The following is a 15097-nucleotide window of genomic DNA, read 5'->3' on the forward strand; positions in this document are numbered from 1 at the left end:
CTGTCTGCTGTATCTGAAAGGGGTGCTCTCTCTGTCTGCTGTATCTGAAAGGGGCGCTCTCTCTGTCTGCTGTATCTTAAAGGGGTGCTCTCTCTGTCTGCTGTATCTGAAAGGGGTGCTCTCTCTGTCTGCTGCATCTGAAAGTGGTGCTCTCTCTGTCTGCTGTATATGAAAAGGGTGATCTCTCTGTCTGCTATATCTGAAAGGGGTGCTCTCTCTGTCTGCTGTATGTGAAAGGGGTGCTCTCTCTGTCTGCTGTATCTGAAAGGGGCGCTCTCTCTGTCTGCTGTATCTGAAAGGGGCGCTCTCTCTGTCTGCTGTATCTGAAAGGGGCGCTCTCTCTCTGCTGTATCTAAAAGGGGTGCCCTCTGTCTGCTGTATCTGAAAAGGGCAATCTCTCTGTCTGCTGGATCTGAAAGGGGCGCTCTCTCTGTCTGCTGTATCTTAAAGGGGTGCTCTCTCTGTCTGCTGTATCTGAAAGGGGTGCTCTCTCTGCTGTATCTGAAAGGGGTGCGCTCTCAGTCTGCTGTATCTGAAAAGGGTGATCTCTCTGTCTGCTGCATCTGAAAGGGGTGCTCTCTCTGTCTGCTGTATATGAAAGGGGTGCTCTCTCTGTCTGCTGTATATGAAAGGGGTGCTCTCTCTGCTGTATCTGAAAGGGGTGCGCTCTCAGTCTGCTGTATCTGAAAAGGGTGATCTCTCTGTCTGCTGTATATGAAAGGGGTGCTCTCTCTGTCTGCTGTATGTGAAAGGGGTGCTCTCTCTGTCTGCTGTATCTGAAAAGGGTGATCTCTCTGTCTGCTGTATCTGAAAGGGGTGCTCTCTCTGCTGTATCTGAAAGGGGTGCTCTCTCTGTCTGCTGTATGTGAAAGGGGTGCTCTCTCTGTCTGCTGTATCTGAAAGGGGCGCTCTCTCTGTCTGCTGTATCTGAAAGGGGTGCTCTCTCTGTCTGCTGTATATGAAAGGGGTGCTCTCTCTGCTGTATCTGAAAGGGGTGCTCTCCCTGTCTGCTGTATGTGAAAGGGGTGTTCTCTCTGTCTGCTGTATATGAAAGGGGTGCTCTCTCTATCAGAGGCGTAACTAGGGTTTTTGGAGCCCAGGTCAAGATCAATAATGGCACACCCCCCCCCCCCCCCCCCCCCCACTCCCCGAATTTTTTTTTTTTTTTTAAATAAAAATAATAAATATATAAAATGATAATAATAAAAAAAAAATACAAAAGGAAAGTATGTGCAGACGCCACCGGTGTCACTGCATATAAAGATGTCAGAGTGTGTATGTACAGATGTAGGTGCAGTGGTCGAAGTTGAATTTTTGAAGGCGTAATGAAAGAGTGCAGATAGCAATTATGCGCGCGCCTTTGGGGCGCGGTCACTCAAAAGGGGCGTGTCCTTCAGTGTAGTAGGACCCCTTATACTATCTAGTACTGGTGCCCCTTTCACATTATAGCACACGGTATGAGCCGAAATTCACATTATAGCACACAGTATGAGCCGAAATTCACATTACCCCACACGGCATGAGCCGAAATTCACATTATAGCACACAGTATGAGCCGAAATTCACATTACCCCACATGGTATGAGCCGAAATTCACATTATAGCACACGGTATGAGCCAAAATTCACATTATAGCACACGGTATGAGCCGAAATTCACATTATAGCACACGGTATGAGCCAAAATTCACATTACTCCACATGGTATGAGCCGAAATTCACATTACCCCACATGGTATGAGCCAAAATTCACATTACAGCACACGGTATGAGCCGAAATTCACATTATAGCACACAGTATGAGCCGAAATTCACATTACCCCACACGGCATGAGCCGAAATTCACATTATAGCACACGGTATGAGCCAAAATTCACGTTACAGCACATGATATGAGCCAAAATTCCCATTATAGAGTTAGGGGATCCTACCCCCAGAATTAACATGGCCTGTGGGGCACTATGATGAGGGGAGCCCACCCCCTTAATAGGCTTATTGCAGTTTAGCAGCGGAAGGGCTGCAGCGGTTTCTCACCCCAAGCTGCGGCGCTTCTGCCACCTCCGACACTCCACATCTTCGGCACCACCCGGGATGCAGAGCACCGCACCGGGTATGCACCCTTTTCAGTGTGGTCTGCTGCGCTCAAAGGGGTTCTTGTTTCATGCTGCAGGATCCCGATGTGCGCCTTCCTCCCCGCTGTTACTGTCACGGTAAGCATTAGTATCGTTTACCGCAGAGGCCATTTTCTGAGGCATATGTGTTAAACCTCAGGAACTGAGATGCCCTTCTCACCATACAGCTGTGTGGCCGAGCCGGGCGGGGGGACAGCCAGCAGCAGCATGCCGGATATCAGCAGCAGAGGGTGCGGGCTGTACATACTTGAGGCAGCTGGATATTCAACAGTGCTGAAAGCCTCCGGAGCCCGCACCCCCGGAGCTACAGTACACCGGCAGAGGACACCCATCCCCCGAACCCTGCGTAGCCCAAAGCCGGAGATCAGCAGCATGTTGAACGCGGAAGCAGAAGCTGCTTATTGCCGGTCAACATGCTGCTGATCTCCGGCTTTGGGCTCCGCACGTGCCTTACAGCCCCCACCCTCGGCTGCTGATATCCGGCATGCTGCCCCTGCTGCTGGCTTTCCACCCGCCCGGCTCGCCCACCCAGCTGGATGGTGAGTGAGAAGGGCATCTCAGTGCCCGTGGTTTAATACATATCTCTCTTCGGTAAATGGCCATTAGTACATCCCACACACACTGATTACACACACACAGACTGGCCACCCCCAAATCCTACACACACCCACTCAGACTACACACACATTCTCATACTTTCCTCTCCCCCACACACACACTGGACTGCAAAAATTTACACACACTGACACTGTTCCACACACACACAATTAACACACACTCACACTGTCCCACACACACAATTAACACACACGCACACTGTCCCACACACCAGTGGCGTGCGGTGAGGTCAGCGGCGTGCGGTGAGGCACTACAGCCATAATGTCCGCCGAATCCTGCCGATGACCCCTACCGCCACCGAGCCAATGCCCGCCACTGCCTCTGAGCCGATGCCCGCTGCCACCACCAATTGCTTACAAACTCGCCCACCATCAACTGACCCAGCCCTCCGCCCCTAATTTGCAACTCAGTCCAAAGCCGTCAATGCCTGCTACCTGCCTGCTCATCATACTTATGATATATTGTACATTTTTATAGAAAATAATAATAATTTGTGTTTGGGACTGGGAAGGGAGTGGGAGGAGGACATGAATGCAATTATGTTGTCCAGGGCTTCCATTAACTTAACGGAGAAGGGTCTGAATGGGTTAAAAATGTAAAAAAAAACTGCGTGAGGTCCCCCCCCCTAAGTATAACCAGCCTCGGGCTCTTTGAGCCGGTCCTGGTTGTTTAAATACTGGGAAAAAATTGGACAGGGGTTCCCCGTATTTAGACAACCAGCATCGGGCTCTTAGTCCGGTCCTGGTTCCAAAAATACGGGGGACAAAAGATGTATTTTTAAAACCAGCACCGGGCTCCACTAGCCAGGGACATAATGCCACAGCCGGGGGACACATTTATGTAGGTCCCTGCGGCCGTGGCATTACCCCCCCCCCAACTAGTCACCACTGGCCGGGGTTCCCTGGAGGAGTGGGGACCCCTTAAATCAAGGGGTCACCCCCCCTCCCGGCACCCAAGGGCCAGGGGTGAAGCCCGAGGCTGTCCCCCCCATCCGTAGGCTGTGGATGGGAGGCTGATAGCCATGTAAGTAAAAAAAGAATATTGTTTTTTGTTGTGGAACTACTAGGCCCAGAAAGCCTCCCCCGCTTGCTGGTACTTGGAGAACCTCAAGTACCAACACGCAGGGAAATAACGGGCCCGCCGGTACCTGTAGTTCTACAACAGAAAAAATACCCAAATAAAAACACAACTCACACACCGTGACAGTAAAAATTTATTAAAACACACTGACACACTCACACATACTTACCTATATCCCACGCCGGTCACGTCCACTTGTCCAGTAGAATCCAAAAGGGGTAGCTGTAAAAATGAGAGACACATTACTTACCTACATCCCACGCCGGAGAGAGAGAGAAGAGAGTAGAGAGGAGGAGGAGGAGGAGGAGGCGGCTAACCTGCTGCTGCTGGGGAGACCGGCACACACTGCAGGGCCACGACGGGAGGACGGAGCCGGCGGAGGAGGGGGAGAGCCGCACACCGCCGCTCCTGTCAGCGGCAGCGGAGGAGGACGGGGCGCACACTACAGACGCCAATAACCGCCGGGACAATTAACACACACACACAATTAACACACACGCACACTGTCCCACACACACAAATAACACACACACACACTGTCCCACACACACACAATTAACACACCCACACGATTAACACACATTCACACTGTCCCACACACACACAATTAACACACATTCACACTGTCCCACACACACATACAATTAACACACTCACACTGTCACACACTCACACAATTAACACACATTCACACTGTCCCACACACACACAATTAACACACTCACACTGTCACACACTCACACAATTAACACACACTCACACACAATTAACACACACACACTGTCCCGCACCCCCCTCTCCCGACAGAAAAAATATATAAACATAATTTGAAAGCCCGCTCACCTGTTAAGGCCCGCGCACCTCCGAGGTCGCGGTCACGCGCACGCGCGATCGTGTTCAGTACAATGTGCAGGGAGGAGGGGGGGGGATCAGGGGAGGCTCCTGGCTGCCGCTGCCTGTCCAGTGTGACAGGCACAGCAGCCGGGGAGACAGGGAGAGCGCCGCAGGTAGCGCCGGCGGAATCCCTGTCGCATGGGGTGAGCGGGCCGTGCCGGTGGCACTCCCTCTCTGTTGGGGCTTCCACGGCGCCCAGGGCACGTGCCCTGCTCGCCCCGTGCTAGATACGCCTCTGCTCTCTATCTGCTGTATCTGAAAGGGGTGCTCTCTCTGTCTGCTGTATATGAAAGGGGCGCTCTCTCTGTCTGCTGTATATGAAAGGGGTGCTCTCTCTGTCTGCTGTATCTGAAAGGGGTGCTCTCTCTGTCTGCTGTATCTGAAAGGGGTGCTCTCTCTGCTGTATATGAAAGGGGTGCTCTCTCTGTCTGCTGTATATGAAAGGGGCGCTCTCTCTGTCTGCTGTATCTGAAAGGGGTGCTCTCTCTGTCTGCTGTATATGAAAGGGGTGCTCTCTCTGTCTGCTGTATCTGAAAGGGGTGCTCTATCTGTCTGCTGTATCTGAAAGGGGTGCTCTCTCTGTCTGCTGTATCTGAAAGGGGTGCTCTCTCTATCTGCTGTATCTGAAAGTGGCGCTCTCTCTGTCTGCTGTATCTGAAAGGGGCGCTCTCTCTCTGCTGTATCTGAAAGGGGTGCTCTCTGTCTGCTGTATCTGAAAAGGGCGATCTCTCTGTCTGCTGGATCTCAAAGGGGCGCTCTCTCTGTCTGCTGTATCTCAAAGGGGTGCTCTCTTTGTCTGCTGTATCTGAAAGGGGTGCTCTCTCTGTCTGCTGCATCTGAAAGTGGTGCTCTCTCTGTCTGCTGTATATGAAAGGGGTGCTCTCTCTCTCGGCTGTATCTGAAAGGGGTGCGCTCTCTGTCTGCTGTATCTGAAAAGTGTGATCTCTCTGTCTGCTGTATCTGAAAGGGGTGCTCTCTCTGTCTGCTGTATGTGAAAGGGGTGCTCTCTCTGTCTGCTGTATCTGAAAGGGGTGCTCTCTTTGTCTGCTGTATGTGAAAGGGGTGCTCTCTCTGTCTGCTGTATATGAAAGGGGTGCTCTCTCTATCTGCTGTATCTGAAAGGGGTGCTCTCTCTGTCTGCTGTATCTGAAAGGGGTGCTCTCTCTGCTGTATATGAAAGGGGTGCTCTCTCTGTCTGCTGTATATGAAAGGGGCGCTCTCTCTGTCTGCTGTATCTGAAAGGGGTGCTCTCTCTGTCTGCTGTATATGAAAGGGGTGCTCTCTCTGTCTGCTGTATCTGAAAGGGGTGCTCTCTCTGTCTGCTGTATCTGAAAGGGGTGCTCTATCTGTCTGCTGTATCTGAAAGGGGTGCTCTCTCTGTCTGCTGTATCTGAAAGGGGTGCTCTCTCTATCTGCTGTATCTGAAAGTGGCGCTCTCTCTGTCTGCTGTATCTGAAAGGGGCGCTCTCTCTCTGCTGTATCTGAAAGGGGTGCTCTCTGTCTGCTGTATCTGAAAAGGGCGATCTCTCTGTCTGCTGGATCTCAAAGGGGCGCTCTCTCTGTCTGCTGTATCTTAAAGGGGTGCTCTCTTTGTCTGCTGTATCTGAAAGGGGTGCTCTCTCTGTCTGCTGCATCTGAAAGTGGTGCTCTCTCTGTCTGCTGTATATGAAAGGGGCGCTCTCTCTCTCTGCTGTATCTGAAAGGGGTGCGCTCTCTGTCTGCTGTATATGAAAGGGGTGCTCTCTCTGTCTGTTTTATCTGAAAGGGGTGCTCTCTCTGTCTGCTGTATCTGAAAGGGGTGCTCTCTCTGTCTGCTGTATATGAAAGGGGTGCTCTCTCTGTCTGCTGTATCTGAAAGGGGTGCTCTCTCTGTCTGCTGTATATGAAAGGGGTGCTCTCTCTGTCTGCTGTATATGAAAGGGGTGCTCTCTCTGTCTGCTGTATATGAAAGGGGTGCTCTCTCTGTCTGCTGTATGTGAAAGGGGTGCTCTCTCTCTGTCTGCTGTATCTAAAAGGGGTGCACTCTCTATCTGCTGTATCTGAAAGGGGTGCGCTCTCTGTCTGCTGTATCTGAAAAGGGTGATCTCTCTGTCTGCTGTATATGAAAGGGGTGCTCTCTCTGTCTGCTGTATCTGAAAGGGGTGCTCTCTCTGTCTGCTGTATCTGAAAGGGGTGCTCTCTCTGTCTGCTGTATCTGAAAGGGGTGCTCTCTCTATCTGCTGTATCTGAAAGCAGTGGCGCTCTCTCTGTCTGCTGTATCTGAAAGGGGCGCTCTCTCTCTGCTGTATCTGAAAGGGGTGCTCTCTCTGTCTGCTGTATCTGAAAGGGGTGCTCTCTTTGTCTGCTGTATGTGAAAGGGGTGCTCTCTCTGTCTGCTGTATATGAAAGGGGTGCTCTCTCTATCTGCTGTATCTGAAAGGGGTGCTCTCTCTGTCTGCTGTATCTGAAAGGGGTGCTCTCTCTGCTGTATATGAAAGGGGTGCTCTCTGTCTGCTGTATCTGAAAAGGGCGATCTCTCTGTCTGCTGGATCTCAAAGGGGCGCTCTCTCTGTCTGCTGTATCTTAAAGGGGTGCTCTCTTTGTCTGCTGTATCTGAAAGGGGTGCTCTCTCTGTCTGCTGCATCTGAAAGTGGTGCTCTCTCTGTCTGCTGTATATGAAAGGGGCGCTCTCTCTCTCTGCTGTATCTGAAAGGGGTGCGCTCTCTGTCTGTTTTATCTGAAAGGGGTGCTCTCTCTGTCTGCTGTATCTGAAAGGGGTGCTCTCTCTGTCTGCTGTATATGAAAGGGGTGCTCTCTCTGTCTGCTGTATCTGAAAGGGGTGCTCTCTCTGTCTGCTGTATATGAAAGGGGTGCTCTCTTTGTCTGCTGTATATGAAAGGGGTGCTCTCTCTGTCTGCTGTATATGAAAGGGGTGCTCTCTCTGTCTGCTGTATGTGAAAGTGGTGCTCTCTCTCTGTCTGCTGTATCTAAAAGGGGTGCACTCTCTATCTGCTGTATCTGAAAGGGGTGCGCTCTCTGTCTGCTGTATCTGAAAAGGGTGATCTCTCTGTCTGCTGTATATGAAAGGGGTGCTCTCTCTGTCTGCTGTATCTGAAAGGGGTGCTCTCTCTGTCTGCTGTATCTGAAAGGGGTGCTCTCTCTGTCTGCTGTATCTGAAAGGGGTGCTCTCTCTGTCTGCTGTATCTGAAAGGGGTGCTCTCTCTATCTGCTGTATCTGAAAGGGGTGCTCTCTCTGTCTGCTGTATCTGAAAGGGGTGCTCTCTCTGTCTGCTGTATCTGAAAGGGGTGCTCTCTCTGTCTGCTGTATATGAAAGGGGTGCTCTCTCTATCTGCTGTATCTGAAAGGGGTGCTCTCTCTGTCTGCTGTATCTGAAAGGGGTGCTCTCTCTGCTGTATATGAAAGGGGTGCTCTCTCTGTCTGCTGTATATGAAAGGGGCGCTCTCTCTGTCTGCTGTATCTGAAAGGGGTGCTCTCTCTGTCTGCTGTATATGAAAGGGGTGCTCTCTCTGTCTGCTGTATCTGAAAGGGGTGCTCTCTCTGTCTGCTGTATCTGAAAAGGGTGATCTCTCTGTCTGCTGTATATGAAAGGGGTGCTCTCTCTGCTGTATCTGAAAGGTGTGCTCTCTCTGTCTGCTGTATCTGAAAGGTGTGCTCTCTCTGTCTGCTGTATATGAAATGGGTGCTCTCTCTGTCTGCTGTATCTGAAGGGGTGCTCTCTCTGTCTGCTGTATGTGAAAGGTGTGCTCTCTCTCTGCTGTATCTGAAAGGGGTGCTCTCTCTGTCTGCTGTATCTGAAAGGGGTGCACTCTCTATCTGCTGTATCTGAAAGGGGCGCTCTCTCTCTGCTGTATCTGAAAGGGGTGCTCTCTCTGTCTGCTGTATGTGAAAGGGGTGCTCTCTCTGTCTGCTGTATGTGAAAGGGGTGCTCTCTCTATCTGCTGTATCTGAAAGGGGTGATCTCTCTGTCTGCTGTATATGAAAGGGGTGCTCTCTCTGTCTGCTGTATCTGAAAAGGGTGATCTCTCTGTCTGCTGTATCTGAAAGGGGTGCTCTCTCTGTCTGCTGTATGTGAAAGGGGTGCTCTCTCTGTCTGCTGTATCTGAAAGGGGTGCTCTCTCTGTCTGCTGTATGTGAAAGGGGTGCTCTCTCTGTCTGCTGTATATGAAAGGGGTGCTCTCTCTATCTGCTGTATCTGAAAGGGGTGCTCTCTCTGTCTGCTCTATCTGAAAGGGGTGATCTCTCTGTCTGCTGTATGTGAAATGGGTGCTCTCTCTGTCTGCTGTATATGAAAGGGGTGCTCTCTCTATCTGCTGTATCTGAAAAGGGGTGCTCTCTCTGTCTGCTGTATCTGAAAAGGGGTGCTCTCTCTGCTGTATCTGAAAGGTGTGCTCTCTCTGTCTGCTGTGAAAGGGGTGCTCTCTCTGCTGTATCTGAAAGGTGTGCTCTCTCTGTCTGCTGTATATGAAAGGGGTGCTCTCTCTGTCTGCTGTTTATGAAAGGGGTGCTCTCTCTGTCTGCTGTATGTGAAAGGGGTGCTCTCTCTGTCTGCTGTATCTGAAAGGGGTGCACTCTCTATCTGCTGTATCTGAAAGGGGTGCGCTCTCTGTCTGCTGTATCTGAAAGGGGTGCTCTCTCTATCTGCTGTATCTGAAAGTGGCGCTCTCTCTGTCTGCTGTATCTGAAAGGGGCGCTCTCTCTGTCTGCTGTATGTGAAAGGGGTGCTCTCTCTGTCTGCTGTATGTGAAAGGGGTGCTCTCTCTGTCTGCTGTATATGAAAGGGGTGCTCTCTCTATCTGCTGTATCTGAAAGGGGTGCTCTCTCTGTCTGCTGTATCTGAAAGGGGTGCTCTCTCTGTCTGCTGTATGTGAAAGGGGTGCTCTCTCTGTCTGCTGTATATGAAAGGGGTGCTCTCTCTATCTGCTGTATCTGAAAGGGGTGCTCTCTCTGTCTGCTGTATCTGAAAGGGGTGCTCTCTCTGTCTGCTATATCTGAAAGGGGTGCGCTTTCTGTCTGCTGTATCTGAAAGGGGTGCTCTCTGTCTGCTGTATCTGAAAAGGGCGATCTCTCTGTCTGCTGGATCTCAAAGGGGCGCTCTCTCTGTCTGCTGTATCTTAAAGGGGTGCTCTCTTTGTCTGCTGTATCTGAAAGGGGTGCTCTCTCTGTCTGCTGCATCTGAAAGTGGTGCTCTCTCTGTCTGCTGTATATGAAAGGGGCGCTCTCTCTCTCTGCTGTATCTGAAAGGGGTGCGCTCTCTGTCTGCTGCATCTGAAAAGGGTGATCTCTCTGTCTGCTGTATCTGAAAGGGGTGCTCTCTCTGTCTGCTGTATGTGAAAGGGGTGCTCTCTCTGTCTGCTGTATCTGAAAGGGGTGCTCTCTCTGTCTGCTGTATGTGAAAGGGGTGCTCTCTCTGTCTGCTGTATATGAAAGGGGTGCTCTCTCTATCTGCTGTATCTGAAAGGGGTGCTCTCTCTGTCTGCTGTATCTGAAAGGGGTGCTCTCTCTGTCTGCTGTATGTGAAAGGGGTGCTCTCTCTGTCTGCTGTATATGAAAGGGGTGCTCTCTCTATCTGCTGTATCTGAAAGGGGTGCTCTCTCTGTCTGCTGTATCTGAAAGGGGTGCTCTCTCTGTCTGCTGTATCTGAAAGGGGTGCGCTCTCTGTCTGCTGTATCTGAAAAGGGGTGCTCTCTCTGCTGTATCTGAAAGGTGTGCTCTCTCTGTCTGCTGTATATGAAAGGGTGCTCTCTCTGCTGTATCTGAAAGGTGTGCTCTCTCTGTCCGCTGTATCTGAAAGGGGTGCGCTCTCTGTCTGCTGTATATGAAAGGGGTGCTCTCTCTGTCTGCTGTATATGAAAGGGGTGCTCTCTCTGTCTGCTGTATGTGAAAGGGGTGCTCTCTCTGTCTGCTGTATCTGAAAGGGGTGCACTCTCTATCTGCTGTATCTGAAAGGGGTGCGCTCTCTGTCTGCTGTATATGAAAGGGGTGCTCTCTCTGTCTGCTGTATATGAAAGGGGTGCTCTCTCTGTCTGCTGTATGTGAAAGGGGTGCTCTCTCTGTCTGCTGTATCTGAAAGGGGTGCACTCTCTATCTGCTGTATCTGAAAGGGGTGCGCTCTCTGTCTGCTGTATCTGAAAAGGGTGATCTCTCTGTCTGCTGTAAGGTGTGCTCTCTCTGTCTGCTGTATCTGAAAGGTGTGCTCTCTCTGTCTGCTGTATCTGAAAGGGGTGCTCTATCTGTCTGCTGTATATGAAAGGGGTGCTCTCTCTGTCTGCTGTATCTGAAAGGGGTGCTCTCTCTGTCTGCTGTATGTGAAAGGGGTGCTCTCTCTGTCTGCTGTATATGAAAGGGGTGCTTTCTCTATCTGCTGTATCTGAAAGGGGTGCTCTCTCTGTCTGCTGTATCTGAAAGGGGTGCTCTCTCTGTCTGCTGTATCTGAAAGGGGTGCGCTCTCTGTCTGCTGTATCTGAAAAGGGGTGCTCTCTCTGCTGTATCTGAAAGGTGTGCTCTCTCAGTCTGCAGTATATGAAAGGGGTGCTCTCTCTGCTGTATCTGAAAGGTGTGCTCTCTCTGTCTGCTGTATATGAAAGGGGTGCTCTCTCTGTCTGCTGTATATGAAAGGGGTGCTCTCTCTGTCTGCTGTATGTGAAAGGGGTGCTCTCTCTGTCTGCTGTATCTGAAAGGGGTGCACTCTCTATCTGCTGTATCTGAAAGGGGTGCGCTCTCTGGGGTATATTTACTAAGCTCCCGATTTTGACCGAGATGCCGTTTTTTCTTCAAAGTGTCATCTCGGTCAATCTCGGTCATTTACTAAACACTAATCACGGCAGTGATGAGGTCATTCGTATTTTTTGTGAAGTTCATGTAAAAAATTACGAATGAATACACCATCGGTCAAATTACGCCTGTTTAGAGACGAATCTCGGTCATTTACTAACCATTCGTAATTGTATTTGCTGCCGTGAAAATGCTATTGCGGCCGCATAAAATTACGAGTCGCATTTTTTTGCTAAAAAAAACCGCGCCAGCCTTTGAAAATCGCGTTTACATGTGAACTTAATTATCCATTACTCCCATCTGATTTTTTGGGCCTATAAAAGTGTTTCAGGCACATTCTGAACTACTCTCACTCTGAAATGGCTGCTGTGGTGTGTGGCAATGTTTTTTTGTTGGCTGTGGGATACGTTAGACTGCTCCATGAGGCTTCCAGGAATCAGGACCAGGTAAGTGAACATGGCCAACAGGTTGTCCAGGTACCGCGGAGGCTGCGCCAGCCTCGTTTATTTAGAGGGCGTTTAAACTTAAATGCATTGTCCGATGATAGGGTCATACAGATGTTCCGCCTAAATAGAAACAACATTTTCCACCTGTATGACCTTGTCAAACTGGGCATAGACCCTGAGACAGCACGCTCTCGCTCTGTCTCAGGCCTACACAAACTCCTGGCTGTGTTACACTTTATGGCTACTGGGAGCTTCCAGGCTGTGGCAGGCGACGTCATTGGGATCTCACAGCCCACCTTTTCAAGATATTTGATGCAGGTGAGTCTAAAAATACCTATGCGGTTCTGGCTAAGTGTTGCTTGTGTAAGTTGAAACACCACAGTATTGTAGAGAATACCTAACATGACACTCACCTTAGCTTCTTTAATGTCCACTCAGGTTTTGGATGTGTTGGAGCCACACATTAAAGCCTCAATCTGCTTCCCTACTGAGGAGTCGGAGTGGAGTGCTGTCAGGGTAGCTTTCTATGAGCTTGCAGGCATGCCCAATGTGCTTGGGGCCATAGATTGCACACACGTTCAGCTGAGATCACCTAAGGGCCGCCAGTATATCTATACTAATAGGCATCTTGATCAATCAACTAATGTCCAGGTGGTCTGTGATGCAAAATTAAAAATTATGAGTGTTGTTGCAGGTTACCCTGGTGCCTGCCATGACTCCTTCATCCTCAGTCAGTCATCGCTCTTCGAAAAATTTGAGGAGGGACAAATGCCTGATGGCTGGCTGTTGGGTATGTTGAAAATGTTATGTGTGTATGTCTTTTAACCACAGGCAAGATTTTGGAGGAGGTGTTTGAATAATCTAACATATGTCCTAATGTTGACTATATCTGTTTTTCAGGTGATGGGGGTTACGGCTGCTACTCTTGGCTCCTTACTCCATTGTCCCAACCTGATTCTCCTGCTGAACACAGTTATAATCATGCACATAAGGCTACGCGGAATGTGATAGAAAGATGTTTTGGGTTGCTGAAGTCACGTTTTCGGTGTCTTGATAAATCTGCTGGCCTTTTGTTGTATAGTCCCTCAAAGGTGACTAGGATTGTGTTCTGCTGCTGTTTTCTCCATAATCTGTGTTTAAGTCAAGATCTTGCACATGGTGAGGGAGAAATCAGTCAGCAAGCAGAGGAGTTAGAACCATCTGGTGACAGTGTGAGTACAAATGTAGGGAGGCAGGTACGGCAACAAGTGATCCTGCGTTATTTTTCTGGTAAGTTTTATTAGGCTGTAATTATCCTTCACTAAACACTTTGCTCTACTTTCTAGTGTGTGTTTTGTTACTTACTGTTTGTTGTTTATAGTGGTGTGTCCATTGTGCTTAGTTGATGCTCAAAAAACATTTACAGTCATTACCCTTGAAAAACATAACTCCATACATACACACCAGCTTCATACATTTTGGAGACGGACACAGGAATGTGTTTTGTATTCTAATTATTTTTTTTTGGGGTTCAAAAAGTTTACATTTATTTTTTTCTCGTGTGTGTGCTTAATGTATCCTCAATTCATATATTTTCAGACAACTAGGTTGTCTAGACCATCCACTAAGACCTTATTTTATTTAAGTAAAGCACCTTGAGCAATTGAAGACGTAACATAACATTGATTGTTGGGTAAAACATGTAAACTCCAAACAAACTAACATCATCCAAAGTCGACTGTGTATATTCTTGCTTATGTGTTTTGTTTCAAAATTTAATCACCAGATAACTGAGGTGATCTGGGCTCATCACTCAGCGAACTCGCCAGTAGTGCCAGTGGTGGCTTGGGTGACACTGCCGATAGCCTTCGCCTGGGTGGGGATGATGGAGGTGCTGAATCAGAGCCAAGACGCCGGCTCTTAGTTGGCCTCCTGGGTAAGTGGGCCGAGACCTGTGATGGCCGCCTTACACGAGGTCGGCTTCCAGAAGCAGAACCTAGGTGCCAAATTTGTAAATAATATTTTGTACTTCTATGTGTTTACAGAATATGTGACTACAGTGAAGACTTACCTGCAATACCGGCATCATCATGACTGGTGTGAGGCCTGTCTGGCCGGCTGGTCTGTGTGACTGTGTAAAAAGTCACACCAACATTATTACCCTGTTTTTTTTTAAAGTACCCAGTGAAAACCATTAATGTACTGTAAGCATATATTTTGTTTGGTTGCCACAACAAAATTAAGCTTAAGAGCTTCTAGATTTGTGATTTAGAGTTGAATATCAAAATGTACTTCATGTGGCACACAATAAATTTATAAGCTGAACAATTTGTGACTCACATATTGCAGAGATTCAGTCCTTTCCAGTTTAAAAATAGTGTAACGTTTTAAATTTTGGGAAGCTTTTTTTGTTTAAATTTTAAAAAAAGCTGTTTGTTTTTTACAAACAAACACACATGTTCCAGCATTAACGGCAATATTATTTTTTATTGTTTATTTTTTTTGAAGAAAAAAAACACTGCACATGTTTATTTCAAACAAATACTGCAAGGAGAAAAATCAAACCAAAAAAAGTGTCCCGACCACGAACTGAAAGGGGAACCATGTTTGCCCATGGGTCACCTTTACCCGAATGCCAGAAACCCACTTTGAGTTATGCCTAAGTGGGTTTCTTCAGCCAATCAGGTAGTGCCACGTTGTAGCACTCTCCTGATCAGCTGTGTGCTCCTGTCCTCACTGACAGGCAGCACACGGCACTGTTACAATGTTGCGCCTATGCGCTACCTTGTAACCAATGATGGTAACTTTCTTCCCTGCGGTGGACCTAAAGTGACGTCACCGCAGAGCAGAAAGTTCACCGCATTGGTTAAAATGTAGCGCATATGCGCTACATTGTAACAGTGCCGTGTGCTGCCTGTCAGTGAGGACAGGAGCACACAGCTGATCAGGAGAGTGCTACAACGTGGCACTCCATGATCCCTTAACATGTGTTGGCAATTGTTCATTACTCACACCTGACGTTTGGTACTTTTAAAAGGGGAGCCAACACATTTCTACACACTCTAAATCTGAAATGGCTGCTACTGTGTGTGGGTCTGCTGTATTGTTTGCTGTAGGATACTTGTCACTGCTTCCTGATGCTACAATAAAACCAAGGCAGGAAAAACAACTGGGTCT

General features: G+C 48.8%; 1 long non-coding RNA gene across 1 annotated transcript; it reads left to right on the plus strand.

Moving 5' to 3' along the window:
* Positions 1–13672: 13672 nt before the first annotated feature.
* On the plus strand, positions 13673–14250 carry LOC134935819 (uncharacterized). The gene is made up of 2 exons (XR_010180410.1): positions 13673–13856; positions 13966–14250. It is a non-coding gene; the product is annotated as an uncharacterized LOC134935819 (long non-coding RNA).
* The last annotated feature ends 847 nt before the right edge of the window (positions 14251–15097 follow it).

The sequence above is a fragment of the Pseudophryne corroboree genome, chromosome 6 (genome assembly GCF_028390025.1).
Source record: "Pseudophryne corroboree isolate aPseCor3 chromosome 6, aPseCor3.hap2, whole genome shotgun sequence".
NCBI lineage: Eukaryota > Metazoa > Chordata > Amphibia > Anura > Myobatrachidae > Pseudophryne > Pseudophryne corroboree.